Below are 7,833 nucleotides of genomic sequence, written 5' to 3'. Positions count from 1 at the left end.
ATGTTTTCATTGTGTTCTGTATGTTAGAAATGCGCTCCTCTACCTTGGGTATTAAACAACCTGCCCCAAACAAAATCTGGAATAATGGATCCCATTCACTTGTAAATATCACCCTTTCCTACTCTCGCCCCTCAAAAAGATGGGTATTCACCTTTTAGTCAAAAGAGTCAAAGAAAAGCGTCTGCCAGAGCAAATGCAAAGTCACTTGTGCTTGGCTGGCAGAGAGCATTCGGTAAGTTTTTACCTTCCCAGAGCCTAGTGGCATCATACTTTTATAACCACAGCAGTGTCTATTATTTTTGTAATAGCTAAGTGCCTGTGCATTACTATTTCCATTAGCCCCCCAGCTTTCTGGGACTTATCAACTTTGTGACATCAAAATTCACAATTGACTCAGTTGGTTCTACAAGGTCCCATTAGAGAGAAAATTATTTTATTAAACAAAAATTAGTTGGGGAAAAGTGTATTGTCCAGTGTTGATGACAGGGAACTGTGAGTCAGTCAAACTGGGTTTTTTCCTAGTCACAGCCACTGTCTCTATAGTCCTCTCATTACAAGGGATGTTGTCCACAAATTTAGCAACATTCTTAACATCATTCTAACTCCTCTGGTGATCGCAAAGCTGGGAGTACTGGTGGAGACAGCAATCTATCGTGTGACCTTAGATAAGTAATTTAAACTTTGTCCGTTAGTTTGCCCATCTGTAAAATGGGCTAATACTGATCCAGCTCATATATTCATTGTGAGAATTAATTAATGGATGTAAAGTGCATTTGTATCCCTGGATTAAAGTGACTCACTAAATGCACAATAAGTGAGTAAATGTTATTTATTTACAAAATGTAAAAAAGCGTGTTTGGTCATTTTCAGATCGCAAGAGCATGTCAAAATAGATGTCCGAACTTTTATAAATGAAATTTTAATTTTCAAATGCCTTTATAACTCAAAACCAGTTTCTTTGAACATAGAGATTTGATAGCCCTTAACACCACAATATTTTTGAAACTTTTTTCCTAGATACATTTTCCTAGATCTGCTCTAGGAATTGTTGTGGGGAAGTTCTATGGCCTATGTTACATAGGAGGTCAGACTAGATGATCACAGTAGTCCCACCTAGCCATAGAATCTGTGAATCTATGAAACTTTGGATAAATTTTAGATATCACCAATGTTGTTTAGATAAGTAGCCGTTAGGCACTCATAGTAACTTATTTTTAACAGAAAAGTCTGTTGGCTAAAAATACTTTGCACTTTAAATGGCATTTTTTATTTGTGGTCCCCAAATCGCTTTACAAGCACTGATGAATAAAGCTTATTAACAACATGGTGAGATATGTAAGTATTGGGTTTCCCACTGAACAGCTGGGGAAACTGAGGCACACATAGGTAGTAAGACTGATTCTCATTTACACTAAGGACTTTTTACACGGCCCCAGCAGTGAAAATGGGCCTTAAAAGTGAATTTACAGAAATTTTAAGGCCCCTTTACACTGCTAGAGTGGTGTAAAGAGGCCTTAGTATAAATGAGAATCAGACCCAATGTAACTTGAAGAAAAAGAGCCCTAGAGTAACAGAGTAACCACTAGTCCACAGTACTTTCCATTATATTTAATCTTATTAGGATACCGCACACCATGTTATCTGGTAAAAGTGAACAAGGAGCCAGAAGTTTGTTGCAGATAAATCTTTGAAAAAAATTAACATTTTGCATTCTACCCTATTTTTCTTATCCAAGTTTCCCTTCCCAGATTTCAGATACATCCAAACAATATGTGCACGACCTTGTACCATTTTAGTTCTACTGATTTCAGTTGAATAATTTATGATTTATAATTTATGTGAGATCAGAATCATGTCTTGTATCTTTAACTGAAACATTAGGCCTATATCCTGCAAACACTTAAACACGTGCGTAAAGAAAGGTACCAGTTTAAGCATTTGTAGGATCAGAGGCTACTACAACTGTTAGGAGGAGAGACATAGGTTTATTAGGAACTGGGTTTATTAGGAACTCCTTTTGGGAAAGGAGGAGCCTAGACAGGAAGGAAGGGCTTCATCTAAACCAAAATGGAACAGATTGCTGGCATGTAAAATTAAAAAGGTCATAGACAGAGGCCATGCGTGGGTGGAGGGATGCAGGGTCACATGCCTCCCCATATTTGCTGCTTGGTTTGTACTGAGCATGCTCACATGGACTGAGCATGCTCAGTAATGCTGCTGAAACCAGCTGCCCTCACTCTGCCCCCCGGCTATCATCTGGCATCGCTGGTCATAGAGGAGTTTTTAAATGAAGGGCTGGGGGAAAGCCAACAGGTATGGAGAAGCACACAGTTTGGACAGAGACATCCCTGAGGGGAAGATTTATAAACGGGAATACTCATATCCTAGTAAAGAGGGGATGATAGAATTTGATAAAGTACAGGTAGGAGCTGAAGAAAATCAGTCAAATGAAAAAGAGTCCCATTCAATTACATCACATGAAGCAGTGGCGTATGGAGGGTCTCCAGCACCTGGGGGCCAAGCCTACATTTGCGCCTCCCCAGGCCTCAGACCCTCCCCCCGCACAGGGCAGCAGGTGTTCTGGTGCTCTCCCCAACTGCTTGGGGAGGGGGAGTCTGTACCTGCGAGGGGGGTGCAAATGCAGGCTTGGCTCCACTGCCCGCCCTCCCCGCACTTACCCGGCACGCGGTGCCCACCACTCCTGCTGCAACCCTGCAGCCCGGTGCCGGCTTGGATGGGGCGGCCTCACCCCTTTGGCCTGGCGAGAGGGGCTGGGCTAGCCCCTCATGACACACAGGGGGGAGTCACTGAGGGGAGCCCCTCAGAGACTCATGCACCCCTTACCCCCCACCCGTCGCGAAGGGCCGGCCCCGTGCTTATCCGTGGCTCCAGCCCCGCAGCCCAGCGCTGGCTTGGATGGTGTGGTATCCCCAGCTTGTGGGGGGCCACCGGATTGGCCCTTCATGATGGGCAGAAGGCGGGAGGCACGGGAGGCTGTGCCCCTCAGAGCCTCCTGTGCCCCCCACCTCCTGCATGTTGTAAAGGGCTGGCCTGGCACCCCACCTCAGGCTGGCAACCGGGGTCCGGTCCCCTCCACCCCCCCTCGGTACACCACTGACATGAAGGCAATCTACTAAATACTGACACATTTTATAAGTGCTTGTATACAAATGATAGAAGTCTAAATACTAAGATTGGTGAATTGAATGCCTGGTATTAAATGAGAATATTGATATAACAGGAATCACAGAAACTTGGTGGAATGATGATAATTAATAGGACATGGTAATACTAGGGTACAAAATATATAGGAATGAATGAGTAGGTTGCGCTGGTGGGAGGAGTAACATTATATGTGAAAGAAAACATAGAATCAAATATAGTAAAATCTTAAATGAATCAAACTGTACGGTGGAGAGTGTGATGCTGACAGACCAGGTGCCAGCTCATGCCTAGATCCCCCTGTCTCAACTGAACACAAACGAACCCATAGCTGGAATCAGTCTGTCTCACCTGTGTGTTAGTATTGTCAAAATGGACATTAGAATTATAAGAATGTGTTTAGACTTTATTGAATGCTTGTGAGTTGCTGCATGCCTTAACCTGACTCATAACATGTGTATCCCATAGTGTAAGGTAATATTTGAGCTGTTGTATTGTGAGCCTCTGTGACGGTGTAAATTAGCAGACAGGAGAGAAACATTAATTAGTATGAAGGGCTGATCTTCAACAGAAGGTGTTACACTCTTCTCAAAAAGAAAGGTTCATCAATACCAGATGTTGCAACTGGACTTTTCCTATGTACAGGAGGACACTGTGCTCTGAACTTCAAAGTCATCTGATGGGAGAAGTCCACTTGCATGACTCATCTTCACAGGGAGGAGAAAACAACAAACATTTGCAGGAGGGGAATAAAAACTCCAAACAAAAGGAAATAGGTATCTCTATGCTCCTTGGACTCGGGGGGGGGGGGTAGGGGGGGGGGGGGGGGCGCCAAGGTGTTTCTAGGCTTAAGCAGAAGATCCTCAGTACTCTGCCTGGTTTATTCCTAAAGGACATATAGAGCTTGCTAATTATAGAAGCTTCTATTACCCTTTGAAACTTAAGAATGTAGCTCATTTGTGTATATATGTTTACCTGCTTTAACCATGTAAATTACTCTTGTTTCCTTTTCCTATTTAATAAATCTTTATATAGTTTCTTTAAAGACTGGCTACAAATATTGTCTTTGGTGTGAGATTTAAGGGGCAATTGACCTGGGGTAAGTGACTGGTCCTTTGGGACTGGGAATAACCTGAATATTACTGTCATTCTTGGTATCAGGGCTATTATCACAAAGATGTGCTCACTGGGATGACAAGACATATCAGACTACCCATGGGGACTGTCTGTGACTCCACATTAAGGCTGTGATAGTGCCCGAGGAGTTTACACTTGATAACTGGTTGGTGAAATTTAAGTATAGAACTCACAACCAATTTGGGGTTTGTGTCCAGGTTCCTAACAGTTTGCCTTGAGGTTGGTACTCATACTCTTGAGTCACTGCAGGCAGTGTTACAGATAGAAATCCCATGCTTGAATAATAAGAGTACAGTGATAGGAACTGGCCACCTGACCAGGATGGTGATGGTGATCGTGAAATGCTCAGGGAGATTAAAGAGGCTACAAAAACTTAAAACCCAATAATAATGGGGAATTTCACCTATCCACACATTGACTGGGTACATGTCACTTCAGGACAGGATGCAGAGAAAATTCCTGGATGTCATTAATGACTGCTTTTTGGAGCTGCTAGCAAAGGCCTACTACGAGTCTCCGGTGGCTGGGGGCCATACTTACATTGCTGCTCCCCGCCGTTAGCAGCGCCCCATGAGGGGGTGTCTGCGGGCCTGTGTCCCACTCTTCTCTACTTCCCCTGTCGGCAGCAGTGCCCCTGGGGCGGGTCTACAGGCCCATGTCCCGCTCTCCCCTGCTCCCTCCCTGCGGTCGGTGGCAGCAGCAGCGTCGGCAGCACCCCACAGGGGTGAGGGTTTGTGGGCCCATTTCCCGCTCTTCCCCTGCTGTGGGGGTGACATGATGGGCTCTGGTCCCTGCGGCTCCCTCCTTGCACCCAGTGCAGGGGTGAAGGGGTCAGGAAGATGCCCTGGCTGCCTGCGACAGGGGGCGGCTTCTCCTCCGAGGGCCTGGCTGGCGTCCCTCCCCAAGCCAGTGGCCAAGGGCATGCCCCCCCCCCCCGCTTCTCCTCTAGGTACACCACTGGCAGCTAATCCTGGAATCCACAAGGGGAGAGGCAATTCTTGATATAGTCCTAAGTGGAGCACACAATCTGGTCCATGATATAGCTGATCTGCTTGGTGATAGCAATCATAATGTAATTACATTTGACATCCTTGTAGGGGGTAAAATACTAAGGAAACCCACCAGAGTAGCATTTAACTTCAAAAAGGGGAACTACACAAAAATGAGGAAGCTAGTTAAATGGAAATTAAAAGGAACAATCACAAGAGTGAAATGTCTGCAAGTTGCCATAATAGTGGCTCAAACTAAATATATTCTCCCCAACAAACAACCAAACCAAACCCAACCCAACCCACCCCAACTCAACCAATCAACAACCAAACCAATAACCCAACCCAATCCACCAACCAAATGGTAAGAAGAACCAAAAATGCCACTATAGCTAAACAGCAGAGTAAAAGAGGCACTTAACAGCAAAAAAGACATCCTTTAATAATTGGACATCAAATCCAATTGAGGAAAATAGAAAGGAGCATAATCTCTGGCAAGTCTCATGTAAAAGTATAATTAGGCAGGCCAAAAAAGAATTTGAAGAGCAACTAGTAAAAGACACAAAACCAAGAACTAGTACATCAGCAGCATGAAGGCTGCCAAACAGTTAGTGGGGACCACTGGATGATCAAGGAGCACTCAAGGAAGACCAGGGCATTGCAGAGTAGCTAAATGAATTCTTTGCATCAGTCTTCACGTCAGAGGATGTGAGGGAGATTCCTACACTGAATCATTCTTTTTAGATGACAAATCTGAGGAACTGTCCCAGGTTGAAATGTCAAAAAAGGAAGTTTTGGAACAATAGTATGTCACCAGAACCAGGTGGTATTCATCCAAGAGCTCTGAAGGAACTCAAATATGAAACTGCTGAACTACTAACTGTGGTATGAAATCTACCATTTAAACCAGGCTCTGTACCAAATGACTGGCGAATAGCTAATGCAACATTGATATTTTAAAAAGGCTTTAGAGGCGATCCTTGCAAAATCAGGCTGGTAAACCTAATTTCAGTCCTGGACAAATTGGTTGTATCTACAGTAAAGAACAGAATTATCAGACACCAAGATCATGGATGAACACAATTTGTTGGGGAAGAATCTATTAGAATTCTCTGAAGGGGTCAAAAACATATGGACAAGAGTGATCCAGTGGATATAGTGTACTTGGACTTTCAGCAAGCCTTTAACAAGGTCCCTCATCAAAGGCTCTTAAACAAAATAAGTAGTCATGGGATAAGAGAAAAGGTCCTCTCATGGATCAGTAACTGGTTAAAAGATAGGAAACAAAGGGTAGGAATAAATGGTCAGTTTTCACAGTAGGGAGATAAATAGTTAAGGTTCCCACAGATCAGTAATGGGACCAATGCTGCTCAATTTATATTCATAAATGATCTGAAAAATGAAGTAAATCATGAGGTGGCAAAGTTTGAAGACATACTAAATTACTAAAGAAAATTAAATCCAAAGATGACTGTGAAGAGATCTCACAAAACTGGGTGATTGGGCAATAAAATGGAAGATGAAATTAAATTTTGATACGTGCAAAGTAATGTACATTGGAAAACATATCCCAACTATATATACAAAATAATGTAGTCTAAATGAACTGTTACCACCCAAGGAAGAAATCTTGGTGTCATCATTCACAGTTCTCTGAAAACATCTGCTCAATGTGCAGAGGCAGCCAAAAAAGCTAAGAATGTTAGGAACCATTAGGAAAGGGATTAGATAATATAATAGAAAATATGATAACACCACTATATATAAACACCTTGAATGCTACATGCAGCTCTGGTCAGCCCATCTCCAAAAAGATATATTAGAATGGGAAAAGGTGCAGAGAAGGGCAACAAAAAGTGTTTAAGGGTGTTGAACAACTTCCATATGAGAAGAGATTAAAAAGATTGGGACTGTTCATTTTAGAAGAGTGACAACTAAGGGGGGATATGATAGAGGGCTCTAAAATCATGACTGGCATGGAGACAATGAAATTAATATGCAGTGGATTTACAGCAAACATAAGGAAGTACTTCACACAAAGCACAGTCAACCTGCAGAACTCATTGCCAGGGATGTTGTGAAGGCCAAAGTTATAAGTGTGTTCAAAAGGAACTAGGAAAGTTCACGGAAGATAGGTCCATCAATGGCTATTAGCTAAGATGGTCGGGGACGCAACCCAATGCTCTGGATGTCCCTAAACTTCTGAGTGGCAGAAGCTGGAATGGACCACTCGATAGCTGCCCTGTTCTGTTCATTCCCTCTGAAGCATCTGTTATGGTCCACTGTTGGAAGACATGATATTGGGCTAGATGGTCCATTAATCAGCCCCAGTATGGCCATTCTTATACTTTTATGTTCCTAAGTTATATAGTTAGAAGAAGGAGAAGGAGTTTGCCTTCCCTAAGTCTGAGAATACTTACCTGAATCCAAAATTACCAAATTCCATCTGAGGCTGAATTTGTTACCCAGCTGTGCAGTGCTTATCATAATGATATCTATTCTCCCTTAGAAGCACACATATCTCTACTGTTATCTGTAACTCCAG

The sequence above is a fragment of the Emydura macquarii genome, unplaced genomic scaffold (genome assembly GCF_026122565.2).
Source record: "Emydura macquarii macquarii isolate MOO-44397 ecotype Brisbane River unplaced genomic scaffold, CSIRO-AGI_Emac_v2 contig_719, whole genome shotgun sequence".
NCBI lineage: Eukaryota > Metazoa > Chordata > Testudines > Chelidae > Emydura > Emydura macquarii.
The sequence above is the reverse complement of the archived record's forward strand: the minus strand, read 5'-3'. Positions refer to the sequence as shown.